Genomic DNA, 15,099 nt, shown 5'->3' with positions numbered 1-15,099 from the left:
ATGGGTCCTCCTCTAGTAGATCGTTATCGTTAACAGAGGCCATGTCCGGGGCATATCAACAATGGGATAAACGGAAAGGGGCACAGGAGCAGGGATCACCGCGAGTGGCAAATTCCCAACAAGATGACCATCAGTAGGCTCTGCTACGACTCAGGCAGCGCAAAGGGCTGAATGTCGTCATTGTCTGTGCCGGTAGTATCGGAAATGTGCACCTCGTGCTTCGATGAACTATGTCGTCTGATGCTATGGCCATGGGATTTGTAGTGTCCATCTTTCTTGTACATGATTTGTAGTCCCACTAGGCAAATTCCTCCCAGCCTCCAAGGCTGCTCTATCATCTACCTCGACCTCCATGACCGAGCCTCAGCCTCCATGACCGAGCCTCAGCCTCCATGACTGAGCCTACTCTTCCTAGTCTCACTAGCCATCTACCTCGATCTCTAAGATCGAGCCTCAGCCTCCAAGACCGAGCCTCAGCCTCCAAGACCGAGCCTCAGCCTCCAAGACTGAGTCTAAATAATAAATAAATAAAATGTGCTCAACATTTGTTTATAAAAAGGTTTTGGATCTGGACTTAAATGGTATGCAGTAAAAATGTTTTCGTGAGAGCCCTAGTGATCATAGTCTAGATTCAAGAAGGAATCCTAGTTCGCTATGATCTGAGCTCTGATACCAAGCTGTCACACCCAGGCTTTGCGGAAGCGTGGTTATTTTGGTGTGACTTCTTAATACCATCGCTTAACCATAACAAAGCTATATGAAATAAAACCATGCAAGATCATCCATTCAATTAAGTTTTTAAAAACCAAATACAACAACATTTTCTTAACAAACACAAACATCAACATGACATAAACACAGTTTAAGGACTGTGACTTGTCCAAGAAAGAGTCACATTCCCCAAACCCGGATGACCTCGCAGCGGGAAAACGTGTCATACCGCGCCAGATCCTTTAATTCCCTGAAATACATGTAAGTTGAAAAATCAACAAAAATGTTGAGCGAGTTTATGTGTTTAGTATGTGCGCGCGAATAAACCTTTATAATCATTGTAAGTGTGAATATTTTGTAAGCTCTGGTATGAAAGCAAATAAGGAAACATATCAGTTAATGTGTAACCACATGGTCCAACCTGCGGGCGCATGGGAGGGGATAGGACAAGGTCACCACATGGTCCAACCTGCGGGCGCATGGGTGGTGTTACGACAAGGTCACCACATGGTCCAACCTGCGGGCGCATGGGTGGTGTTAAGACAAGGTCGCCACATGGTCCAACCTTAGGGCGCATGGGTGGGGTTTTGTTATGCTCAAATAGGCCTATCACTTGTATCCCTCGATCGTACTACGAGGACTAATGTTCTTAAGGTTTCACCTACCCAAATCACATAACCTAACAGTTCCTTCCTTAGCTGACCATACCATGTAAGAAATATTCGTAATCATAGTAACATGTATTTCACCCCCGCAGTTTAGAAAACTGAAAACAGTTACGAGAAAAGGGGGACATGAACTCACTGTCGGTGCGTCTTTACCAAGTACTCCAAATCGGGCAGCTGTGCAACGACCTACATGTGCTAATTCTATTAGACGGACGGCCGTGCCTTAGCTTTATAGTTTAAGTTTTTGGGAAATAGTTAGACAACTATTTCGTGTTTACTTTTCGTATATACTTGGTAGTTAATCTCCTTCCCAAGGACGGGGGATTTAATACATGTGCGTTCAAATTATTTCATTAAGTCTCACTTAATATATATATATTTATTTCTAATCCCAAAATATAAATATTTTTCTCAAAAATATTATATTTTACTTCACATAATTTTCCCAAAAATAATACGTTGATAAAATACGCGTTCGTAAATATTTCCCCATATTGCGTAAGTTACGTTTTAACGTTCGAGTGGTAATAACAATTACCGGTGTAACTTATATAGTTATCGTAGAGGTGTTCGTATTATTTTGGATCTGTTAACGTTCGAAAATATTATTTTTACTCTAAAAATAATATTTATGTATTTTTCACAAAATAATCATAAACAATGTTGTGAAAATATATATTTACCAAATATACATTTATCGCGTTTAATTTTGTGAAAATCCCACCTCCGAATATTTAGTAAATAAAGTCATGGCGAAATTTATATATTTGAAATCATGTCAAAAGATATTTCTAACACTTATAGTGAAAATAACTCTAAGTGTTAGGTTTTTAGGAAAATTTCGCCAGAGTTTCCCCTGTAACTGGAGGTGGCCACGCTTTCAAGCGTATCATTTTCTTTTACAAAATCAATTTCAACAACTTCTTTAGTCAATCAAACAATTTCCGACACAACAAACTAGTCGACAAGTATGTAAATCGCATAATTACATGAACTTGTAGTTTTTCCGAAACTATAGTGTAAATCCCATTATATTTTGTGGATCTTTTTATAAATCAACTCGGTTTCTTGAGAGTCTAGTTTTTAAAGAAGATACATTTCCACATCTTCTCGTCAAAATTTACAAAAACAATTCTTTGTTAAAAACTCATTGTCACACAAGTGTCTACACACTTGTGTGTTTACAAAAATCACCTTTGTTTAGGAAAGATCCGGCTTTAAAAATATGATTTCTTTTGGCACTTGGTCCTTTGAAAATACCACTTGTAGATCTGTAGATCTACTAGTTTACAACTCTATTTCATAAGAAAAATTGTTTTTACACAAGTTCATGTTTATGTTGGAAAGGGTTCGTCATCTAGAAACTTTACAACTAAACATAAGGCTAGTTCATGTTTTGTGAACATTGTCTAGCGTGGTTCGATGACGATCCATCCCCATACTAGCAATCAACAACAATAAATAATCATATTAAAACTAGATTTATAAGTTTTACACTATTATTGACCTATTAACCACCAAGTTTATCACCTTTAGTAGACTTTATATTTTGATCTTGTATGTTAGTGATTTTCAACCGAAAAAATTCATATTAACCACTTTAGAATAGATCAAGAAGGTGATTAGAACCACTTACTACTAGCTCAAGGCTAGGGAAGAAACTAGTCGAAAAACGGGTGGTTAAAAGCGTTGAGGTGAGGTCCTTGACGATCCGTAAGCACCAAGCTTCCTTGTACGCGACCCTTCACACTTGTATATGGTTGGAATGGCTTGAATGAAATCTAAACATGGTGGTGAGTGGGGCTTGGTGTTCGGCCGTAAGTCAAGAGGAGGATGGATGAGAGTGATCTTTTTTTTAAGTGATGAATGAAAGTGGATGTGATCCACTATGTCCATTTATAAACCAATCACAACCATTATCCTTTAGATAATATGCTAACATGATATGAAGCATAAGAATTAATTAATTAAACTTGTAAGGATGGTGGTTCCCTAGGAGGGAACCAAACGGTTCTAAAGGGGTGTTTGTGATTAGAACTTAACTAGCTAGTTACACACTAGTTAGTTGGTTAGTTAGTTAGAATTTATGTTTAGTTATTTGTGTGTAGTAAAATATAACGGGTGTTAGGGTATTCGGGGACCCTAACTGGCTCAGAAAAAGAAAAACAATGTTGATGTCAATATTTTTATGTCCCGGGTTAAGTCTGGTTGTTTGGTTGGATATTGACCCGTTAAGTGCTTAATAAGCGTTTAAAGTGTCGTTATTATTATTTTTAGTGACACAAAGAGTTCCCGACACTTTGGAAAGTGTCTAATATTATTTTTCCGCGTTTTTGCACTTTACTAGTTAGCTAAAATGCTGAATTTTTGGGTTAAAGTGCAGATTTTTGTTTTTAAATCATATTTTGGCACATCCGGTCACTATAACTATTGCCTAGTGACGCAGTTCTACAACCCTCTTATCCCTACACTCTCTGCTAGTGTAGCAAACTATCTCGGGCTCATACAGGCCTTAGAGGCAGTGTCTGCCTGGTGCTGGCTATATCAGCATGTTAAATAGGTTATCCGTTCATTGTGCTACTGTGCTTTTGTGCATCAAGATTGTCACCAAAGTTCTGTATGTAAATAATGGAGTGACAGCAATTAAAGTATGATGCAAGTATGTACATGTATCAGTATTCAGGTAGCAGTTTATCCATAGTTTCAAGCAAGCACAATAACTAATTGTTAATTAAGTCGTACGGATACCTGATTTAGTGAGGGTTGTCACAAGCAAGGATGTTTTGGATGCGGAAGCAAAGATCACTTCAAAAGGGATTGCCCTAAAGAAAACCAAGCTCGTAGTCGATCATTTGTGATTGGAGCTAAGGATGCGCGCCAAGACCCTAATGTGGTCACTGGTACGTTCCTCCTTAACAATCATTTTGCATCCATATTATTTGATACTGGTGCCGATTTTAGCTTTATCTCTGTGGAATTTAAAGATACTCTGGGACTAAAATCTAGTAAACTAGATGTCCCATATTCTATAGAATTGGCTAACGGCAAACTAGTAGAATCTGGGGAAGTTGTTACGGAATGTTCCTTACAACTTGGAGAACAAAAATTCACTATCAATCTCTTACCTGTAGAGTTGGGTAGTTTCGATGTAGTGGTTGGCATGGATTGGCTATCCAATAATCGAGCCGAAGTTGTTTGCCATGAAAAGATCATTCGCATACCACTATTGAACGAAGAGACACTTGTGATACATGGAGAGAAGCGAGACACCCCATTACGGATCATTAATAGCATGAAAGCCCAGAAGTGCTTACGGAAAGGGTGTATTGCTTTTCTAGCACATGTTGTGGACAAGAAGACTGATGGGCCAAAGTTGATAGATATTCCTATAGTGAAAGAATTTCCGGAAGTCTTTCCTGAAGACTTACCAGGACTACCCCCTTATCGACAAGTCGAATTTCATATCGATTTGGTACCAGGAGCCGGACCCGTAGCTAAATCTCCATATCGTTTAGCACCTTCTGAAATTCAAGAGTTATCCACACAACTTTAAGAGTTGTTGGATAAAGGATTCATTAGACCGAGCTACTCGCCTTGGGGAGCTCCAGTCTTGTTTGTAAAGAAGAAGGACGGAACTTTCAGGATGTGCATCGATTATCGCGAGTTGAATAAACTTACCATCAAGAATCGGTATCCATTACCGAGGATTGATGATCTATTCGATCAACTACAAGGGTCGAGCTTATACTCAAAGATAGACTTACGATCGGGGTATCATCAATTACGGATTCAAGAGGAAAGCATACCGAAAACAGCTTTTCGGACTCGTTACGGTCATTACGAGTTTCTCGTTATGCCATTCGGCTTAACGAATGCACCAGCGGTCTTCATGGATCTAATGAATCGCGTGTGCAAGCCGTATCTTGACAAATTCGTTATAGTGTTTATTGACAATCTCTTGATATACTCTCGATCGATTGAGGAACATCTACAACATTTGAGAACAATTTTGGAGTTGCTAAAGACAGAGAAACTATACGCGAAATTTTCCAAATGCGAATTTTGGATTCGCGAAGTACAATTTCTCGGGCATGTAGTGAACGAGAAAGGCATTCAAGTAGATCCGTCGAAGATAGAAGCAATTAAGAATTGGGAAGCGCCCAAGACTCCTACCGAAGTGAGACAGTTTTTGGGCTTAGCGGGATGTTATCGGAGATTTATTGAGAATTTTTCAAAGATTTCTCAACCGCTAACTTCTCTTACACAGAAAGACAAGAAATTCGATTGGGGAGAGAAACAAGAAGCAGCATTTCAACTTCTTAAAGGCAAGTTGTGCATTGCACCAATCTTATCATTACCCGATGGTACCGATGATTTTGTTGTATACTGTGATGCTTCGCATCAAGGTTTGGGTTGTGTACTCATGCAACGTGAAAAAGTTATCGCGTACGCGTCTCGCCAATTAAAAGTTCACGAAAAGAACTATACCACTCACGACCTTGAATTAGGCGCAGTGGTATTTGCTTTGAAAATATGGCGACATTATCTATATGGTACTCAATGTACTATTTTCACGGATCATAAAAGTCTACAACACATATTCAACCAAAAAGAATTAAATATGCGTCAACGACGTTTCCACCATGATAGAGCCCCATCTCGGAACAGCCCGGAAATGTACGTGACCTGATCTCTTGGGGCGCATTTGCTCGCACGCAAAACAGTGTCCGTCTTCTCAATCCAGCGTACGAAGGCTACGGCACCTCCAGTGCCGTCGAAATGTAGGGGCTGACAGCCTAAGAACTGCTTGTAGGTGCAGCCGTTGAGTGGGTTATTTCCTGAGGTACCTCCGTTGCGCTCGGAGTGATGGGCCTCGTATTGTGCGATGACTGCAGCAATGATTCCCTGATGTTCCACCTCGTTGGTGGGTATGCGTACATCCCGTCTTGGAGGCATCTTCTAAATGATGATCGTATGGGTCAGGTAATAGTAAGTAAAGTGTACGTAAGTGTATAACAATATCAACACATAACATCTCATGTTATAAATAAATCAATCACATAACATCTCATGTCATAGAACATAAACAATAGATTACTGCGATTGCATTGCCACAAATTGAGACAAGAATGTAAGGTTTACACGTACCCAACTGTATCATACAACATCAATGACTTAGTAGGTGACAACCCTAGGCAAGTCGTGCGATCGCTGGACATGTTCAGGGATCTCTGGTTCGTCCATTTTCAAATTCCAGGACTCCATCTCAAGCTTCTGTTATTCCAGTCTTATAACCATATTTCTCCTTAATCATTTCCTTGAGCTCGTCCCAGCTCAGTGCATAGGCAGCATCTGTAACAAGGGTCTGAATCTGAAGATCCTATCATGAGAGTGTGCCATCTAGAAATGACCCCGAGGTAAAGGTAACACTCTGTTGGGGTGAACAGTTAGTCATTCTTAGAATGGAGTCAATCTTTTCGGACCAACGAACAATTGCAATGGCGCTTACTGTTTCGTCGAAGTTCAAAGGCTTGCAGTTCAGGAACTGCTTATAGGTGTGGTCAGTTGTGGGGGGGGGGTTTATTTCCAGTAGTGCCATCGATGTGCCTAAAGCGGAGAGATTCATGTCGTGTAATTGCCTATGAGTTGCGTTTTCGCAGCTCGACTTCTATCCTTGGCAACGTACTGGTGTTTGTGTCACGCCTGTGTGGCATTCTCCTCTGCCGAAATGACATGAAGCGGGTTAGACAACATTCCAATTGTCTATGAGATACATGGCACCATAAGCCATCATGTAATCTCCCAATTTTGCACGTAAATATACTCAATGTATGGGTGGGGGAAAATAAATTTCTGAGCCTTCACATAGGCTTGCCAATTTGGCTTGATGCTTGTACTAGAATGAACTCGAGGCTACATCGCCTTGGTCATTAGTTATTCCCTGCTACATTGGTTTTCATTAGCTTGACTCGCAGAGTCCACCGGGATTTCTGGGCACTACAAGTCGTTATTACGTGGGCCCCCGTAATAATAAATTATCTTGCACAGTTACCCCACATTTTCTCTCGTCCAAGCAGATGATCAACCAAGGAGCAACAGCAGGTGCATTGGCATCAACAGGGTCATGCTCCAATGTGGGGTCAAGAGCAACGCCTGGCTCCGGATCAACAAACTCCATCTCAAAAATCAGCTGGATCAACCATCACAGGGGGGTTGCAGGATCCTCCAAGGGCTGGTCTAAGTGTATGAACTCAAGGTCATGGTCTGGATCAAAACCATATTGAAGAACAGGATCACCCTCAATACTGTGATCAACTCAAAGCTGTGTGCTGGAAACGGTGCAGCTAATGATGCCGTATCAGGGTCGGCGTCGTGTGAACGGTGCTGCACTCCCTGTATATGCGAAAATGCGGATGTCGGAAACTCAATGAGTCTGGGACATGGGAATGGGCATGAGTTTCCCCCGCAGGAGCGTCCGCAAGCAATAGGCTAATACCAGCAGCAATAGGGCCTCGCCCTCGAATGGGTCCTCCTCTAGTAGATCGTTATCGTTGACAGAGGCCATGTCCGGGGCATATCAACAATGGGATAAACGGAAAGGGGCACAGGAGCAGGGATCACCGCGAGTGGCAAATTCCCAACAAGATGACCATCAGTAGGCTCTGCTACGACTTCAGGCAGCGCAAAGGGCTGAATGTCGTCATTGTCTGTGCCGGTAGTATCGGAAATGTGCACCTCGTGCTTCGATGAACTATGTAGTCTGATGCTATGGCCATGGGATTCGTAGTGTCCATCTTTCTTGTACATGATGAAAGCATGACGTTTGTAACAAAAACACATATACGTATAACAATCAATCACATCAACATATAAACATGTTAGTCAGTAATAAGCAATCAAATAATTCTCCTAGTCCCACTAGCCTCCCAGCCTCCCAGACTGATATTCCTAGTCCCACTAGGCAAATTCCTCCCAGCCTCCAAGGCTGCTCTATCATCTACCTCGACCTCCTAGATTGAGCCTCGGCCTCCATGACCGAGCCTCAGCCTCCATGACTGAGCCTACTCTTCCTAGTCTCACTAGCCATCTACCTCGATCTCTAAGATCGAGCCTCAGCCTCCAAGACCGAGCCTCAGCCTCCAAGATTGAGTCTAAATAATAAATAAATAAAATGTGCTCAACATTTGTTTATAAAAAGGTTTTGGATCTGGACTTAAGTGGTATGCAGTAAAAATGTTTTCGTGAGAGCCCTAGTGATCATAGTCTAGACTCGAGAAGGAATCCTAGTTCGCTATGATCTGAGCTCTGATACCAAGCTGTCACACCCTGGCTTTGCGGAAGCGTGGTTATTTTGGTGTGACTTCTTAATACCATCGCTTAACCATAACAAAGCTATTTGAAATAAAACCATGCAAGATCATCCATTCAATTAAGTTTTTAAAAACCAAATACAACAACATTTTCTTAACAAACACAAACATCAACATGACATAAACACAGTTTAAGGACTGTGACTTGTCCAAGAAAGAGTCACATTCCCCAAACCCGGATGACCTCGTAACTAGTCACTACAACAAAATGGCTTTTTAGGACTTTTCCTGTGGGAGGCTTGCAAAAGAGAGTCCTAAAAAACTATTTAATAGGACTAATGAACTTTTGGGGTCCTTTTATAATATACTCTACTAAACCGGTGTCCTAAAAAGCTATTTAATAGGATGGATGATTTTTTGGGGTCCTATTATCATATAATTTAATAGGACACTTAAAATGTAGATCCTAATAAAGTATTTTATAAGACATTTAAATGTTAGTGTCCCATTATGTGGTACTGTATTATGACACTTGATCATCTGGGGTCCTATTATAACATAACTTAATAGGACACGTTGTATTAAGTCATAAATGTTTAGTGTTATAGGACCCTTTCTAGTTGAAATTATATTAGAACTTAACTTGATAGGACACTTGACACTTGGGTCTTATAACTTTAAACTTTATAGGACGCTTAATCACTGTGGTGTTATTATAATACATCGTTATAGGACACTTGATGTTTGAGTCATAAAACATTAGTTTTATAGGACGCTTATTCGCTAGAGTTTCATTATAATATAACCTAAAAAGACACTTGACACTTGGGTGGTATAAATTTAACATTTATAGGACGCTTAATCATTGTGGTGTTATTATAATACGCTGTAATAGGAGACCTGATATTTGAGTCATAAAACATCAGTTTTATTGGACACTTATTCGCTAGAGTTCTATTATAACATAACTTAATAGGACACTTGACACGAGGGTCTTATAACTTTAACACCCCTAGTTACATTGATGATGTTTAGCAGAAAAAAAGGTTATGGACAATTTTAATATTGTAACTTTTACGTTCTTATGTGCGTGATATGTATTAGGCCTTATAAGCACCGATTCTGATATGAATTGGGCATTATGTAAACTGTCGTATTTTTGGATACAAAATGTCCTAAATTTGAATCACAATGGAATTTTTATTCCCTCCTAATTTCTACTAAAAATTAGAAACTCCTATTGTAAGTTTCATTTGAAAACAAATGGCAGTACAAATTCGATTTATATTTATTTTTGATGCGCGGTCAAAATTCTAGTTAACTAAAAAAAGTTCGGCCCAATAAAAAACACCCAAACAATAACCTATCGCTAAACTCCTTTACATCCTCTCCCCGTTCACGTCTTCTTTCTCCGATTTCAGTTTTGCCCTAATTTCATCTTCTCCTCTGCTTGCTAATTCAGTTGATTCGTGTCGTGATTGCTAAAGCCGCTACCCGCTACACTGCTACAGTCGTTCGTCCGGTTATGTCGGGTGGAAGGACATAGTTTGGAGTTAGCTATTAAACTACATCAAGATAATATGTTATCAAAACTTTTATTTGTTAATTTGAATAATTTGGAATAGATTCATAAATGAATCATTTTCAAAATAAATAATCTTAAACTATAGTTTCAACTCTCGTTTTGGTCGCCTATAAAGTTGTTTCAATGCGTGAGGCCTTAATCCTTAATAAGAAATGTCAGATAGATACATCGGTAGGCTAGAGGCGTTGACATACTTTATCCCAAAAAGTAAAACCATATCAACGTTTTTAACCAGAGAAGTCAAAACCAAATATTATAGTAGCTTTATTCTAGGTAATTTTATATACAAAAAGTAATAAATCTAAAGTTTAAATAAATGTTAGCAATGTTTTCAGAACCGGACCGGAGGTCTACCCGGTCGCCTTACGGGGTCAAAGGTCGGACTGGTCGGAACTGTTGAACCGGATTTACGAACCGGTTGACTTTTTAAATTATTCTTACAAATCCTTAAGAATAAGTTTATTTCAAACCATACAAATATCCTTATAATTTCCATATCATCGCCCATTTTTTAAATTGGTTTTTCTAAATTGTACGTTTTAGAATTTGTTTCTTTAAATTGGATTTTTTTATAAAAAGATATTAAGTCAAGCCTAAAGGTTTTAATATGTAATTTACCTTAATTGAAGGGGGTGAATATTAAACTTTTAATATATATAAAAAAAGCTTTTCTCTGTTGTTGACTTTTACACCTTATCTCTTCCACAACAAAATTTCTCCATTAAAGCTACGTTGAAGCTTTCTCTGTTATTTCTTCACTCCCATTTTTATTCACCATTATAGCTTCGTATCATTTGAAACATTTTGTTGAGAAAACAGAAAATAAAAGGAAATGGCTCAAGAACCAAGGTAAGCCAGCCCTTACATCTACTCTACAGATCTCTACAGATCCGTCTCTTTCAACAAAAACTCACACCGGTCCAACCTCTATCACCGGATCTCCGGGCGAACCGCCGGTCACCGGCCGGACCACCGGTCTGATCCAGAAACGGCCTGAACAAGTGAGTCGGCCCGGCAAAGCTTCCGGCTCCCGGCCTGACCAGCCGGTCTGGTCCGGGTCTGAAAACATTGTTAGTTAGATTAAAACTAGGGTAAATTACTTTTGAGTCCCTATGTTTTATAGATTTTAACCACTTGAGTCCAAAAATAAAATGTTTAATGACCTGAGTCCCAATAAGCATTTTCTTTAACCATTTGAGTCCAAATTTCCAACACTGTTAGAATTTTTTAGTTAAGTATTGTTAAATTACCAAAATACCCTTATATTTAAAAAATAAAAAAACTCAATCTCTTTTTCTTCACCGTTGTATTTCCAGATCTTCCTTAGCAACAAATCTCAACCCCTTCACCTTCTACTGATTCAAACCTAGGGCTCAGATCACCTTCATCAACACCAGCCATCGCCTACCTCCACCCTCTTCACATGCCGAACCGGAAACCCTCTACCACAGCCGTCACATCCCGAACCGGAAACCCTCTACCACAGCCGCCACATCCCGAACCGGAAACCCTCCACCACAGCTGCACCTTCTTCTCCATATAAATTTCATCCTCACATCCCATCATTTTCGCCATCCAAATCCCACTTCTTCTTTGCGTAAACTCCAACAAATGGCTAAATTTCTATCATTTTTGCTTGCATTCGACATTGTTTCCACTTGTGTTCTTGCTGCTCCATTTGAAGGTATGTTTCATCTTCGTAAACCCACCTGCAACCTCTAGAACTTTAAAGAGAGAGAGAGAGTAGAAAGCTCCACCCAATTATTATATGGATTTTATAACATTGAAAATAATTACGCTTTCAGACTTCATCAATTATAACCAGTACCACAAGTAAATTATAACCAGTACCATAAATTGTATACCAGTTCGGACTTCCGCATTTAAAAAGTATGAGATTCCACACGAAACTTCAAATTACAGGTCTTCAAAAGAAGCAGTGGTGGGGAAGGCAGTGATAATGGTGGAGATATGGTTTGAAGGCGGTGACTGGTGGTTGACTGTCAACGGAAGGTGATGATAGCGGTGGAGGTGCGGTGGGGATCGTGGTGGTGCTGTGGTGTTAATGGTGGTGGTAGGGGTAGAGAGAAGGAGAGGAGTGATGGACAAACAAGTGTGTGAAATGCTGTGGAGGTGTGTGTATAACAATATAAATAATTTATTTTATATATAATATTAAAATATTTATGCATTAAAGACTTGTACCTTATATTTTTGTGCATATAAAACTTGTATTTTATGTGTAAATTACCAAATTACCCTTATAGTTAACAAACTTGGTGGATGGAGTTAGAAATTTGGACTCAAATGGTTAAAGAAAATGCTTATAGGGACTCAGGTCATTAAATTTTTTGCTTTTGGACTCAACTAGTTAAAACTCATAAAACACAGAGACTCAAAAAGTAATTTACCCTTAAAACTATTTATAATTTTTTGATAAAACGATAAGGATTTTGAAATCTTAAAATTTTTGAAAATGTGAATTTATGTTAAAAATCCCCTTCTAATTTGATTCCCGCTCCATCCAATTCTTCTAAAATTCAAATCTACTTCCCTCCCCTAATCTTCTCACTTTTATCCCAAACCCTATCACCTATCTTCAGTGTTTGCTCTCCACACTCTCCCCTAATCGACTATCGCAAAATATATTTTTCGATCACAACACTGTGGAAACCGCCATCTTCGATCTTTTACAATTACCGATCATCACCGATTACGCCTATCCCCAAGCGTCACTCCAAACTCGTTTGTAAATGTCTGGTTAATCACTTCTAGATTTCTTTTATTTTTTATATTTTTTATTTGCCTTTTAAAGTTTCTGATACAAGGTGAACCGTGAATCTCCCGTGCAGTTGACAGAAGCATCAGGTGGTTCTGATTACGGTAGGATTTCAATTGGGTGAGGTAATTTTATATATTTATCTTAATCCTATACTAGAGAATGGTTCTACAATTCTCATTTATTTGAAAACTAGTGGATGATATAATATCTTAACCCATTTGGTTTGATTATGCTGCATATTTTCATTGCTTTGACCTACACTCATTACTTTCTTTGTGGGTCATCGAACTTTGATAAAAGAATACTGAGTCAAGTAAATTTGGGTTTTCTTTCAGCAATTTAATCATTCGTATTTCAATAATTATGATGTGTGTTTGCCTCGAGATACTTTGTTTAGATTGTTTTGTAACTTTCGTGAGATCTTTTGTGCACAACTCAAAGATATAATGATATCTATCATGATTTACCATGACAGTTTTTGGGGTAGGCTGTTAAGCAACATGATTAGACCACCCGTAGTGGGCGTCTTCTCCCCCCAAACACGCCTAAAAATGCCACCGCCCCCACCCTCGTCGGCGTGTTTGGGCGCTTTCTTTCATACCCCCCCCCCTAGCGTTTTTCAAATCACGCTTGGAGCAATTTTGAATGGCCAATCACATTTATTTATTGGATAAGTTCTTAATTGTTGGCTCTTGCCTACATCTTTTGGTTTATCCAACTAGTATATGTATTTATTGGATTAAAAAAAAATGAAGCAGAAGAAAAGGCAAACAAACAATGTATATCTTTTGGAGTGTGAGTAGCATTTTTCTACTCAACATTTACTTGACATTTATCTTTATAATGTTTGGATATAAAATGGTATCTGTAGTTAACATCAAATTATGACAAATGGATTTATAGGAAACTAGCCATGAAAAGGGAATTTAATACTTGTTACGGACATGCGTCATTCTGATACATTATTTGCTTTATTTTGATTCTACCTATTTGATTAGTGGGTAAAACGTGTTTTATTTATGTTTTAGTTATGTTTTTCTTTTTTATTTCTACTACGATTTAACGCAATTAATTTGACATGTTTTAATTGGGTCGATTTTGATGATAAATCATGGATCCGTCATTAGTTGTTGGATATGAAAGTGGGATGCTTAACTTGCTTTGTTTGATTATTTAAGCTTTTTTTGCATTTGTGTTTTGAGAAGTTCCTAACTCTACTTCAAGGACAAATAGCCTGCTTCTAAAATGAATAGCAGGTATGCAATTCGTTTGGTTCTTCTTGCACACTTCTTTATACCAGCATGTTAATCATCATTTTCTAATTTCTAATTATTAATTTATCAAAGTCATCACTATAGTTCATACATATGTACACTAACTATTAAGTTTTATTTCATTTCATTAATGTAATGTTGTGTTTTTTAGGGAATTTCTATGGTTCCGGTTGCACGTATGAGTTGAAGATTTCAATTTGGGTCGCAAGTATGAAGACACTTGTTCGGGAAGCTATTGTATATCACTTTCATCTATAGAAATACATGCATTTTTGTTACTTTGAAACTTTTCTAATTTTGTTTTACTTTCAAGTCTTTGTAATTCGTATACTTGGGTTATTCTATATTGGTTTTAATTTAATTATGTTTTTTTATGTTCTTTATTTTCATTTTTAGATAATATGTTTATAATGGAAATTTATTGAGAATTTTTTATTAAATTTATTCTAAAAATGAATCAATTTTTTTAGCTTAAACACCAAGAGATGCGGTTTTAGAATCACATCTTTTGAATATTAGGAAAAAAAATACTTTTAGCTTAAATTATCAAAAGATACGGGTCTGCAACCGCATCTTTTGGACCCACATCTTTTAGCTTATTGCCATAAGATGCGGGTCTAAAGCCGCATCTCATAGCTAATTTACCCGCATTATTTGATCACCTTTGTACTAGTGTCTATAGACATTATGCAACCATAAAATTGGTTTCATAATCTTATTTGGTATTAGGACCCTTTTCTTGGTACTAAATTAGCTATAATATTACATC

General features: G+C 38.3%; 2 long non-coding RNA genes across 2 annotated transcripts; both read left to right on the top strand.

The window, feature by feature from the left end:
- The first annotated feature begins 12,810 nt into the window (after window positions 1–12,810).
- Window positions 12,811–14,234, top strand: LOC110874210. The gene is made up of 3 exons (XR_002555735.2): window positions 12,811–13,029; window positions 13,127–14,057; window positions 14,184–14,234. It is a non-coding gene; the product is annotated as an uncharacterized LOC110874210 (long non-coding RNA).
- A 34-nt stretch (window positions 14,235–14,268) lies between these two features.
- LOC118481973 lies at window positions 14,269–14,691 on the top strand. Its single transcript, XR_004866491.1, has 2 exons — window positions 14,269–14,312; window positions 14,482–14,691. It is a non-coding gene; the product is annotated as an uncharacterized LOC118481973 (long non-coding RNA).
- The last annotated feature ends 408 nt before the right edge of the window (window positions 14,692–15,099 follow it).

This window comes from Helianthus annuus, chromosome 9, assembly GCF_002127325.2.
Source record: "Helianthus annuus cultivar XRQ/B chromosome 9, HanXRQr2.0-SUNRISE, whole genome shotgun sequence".
Taxonomy (NCBI): Eukaryota; Viridiplantae; Streptophyta; class Magnoliopsida; order Asterales; family Asteraceae; genus Helianthus; species Helianthus annuus.
Note: the sequence above shows the minus strand (reverse complement) of the source record. Positions and strands in the feature narration are given on the sequence as shown.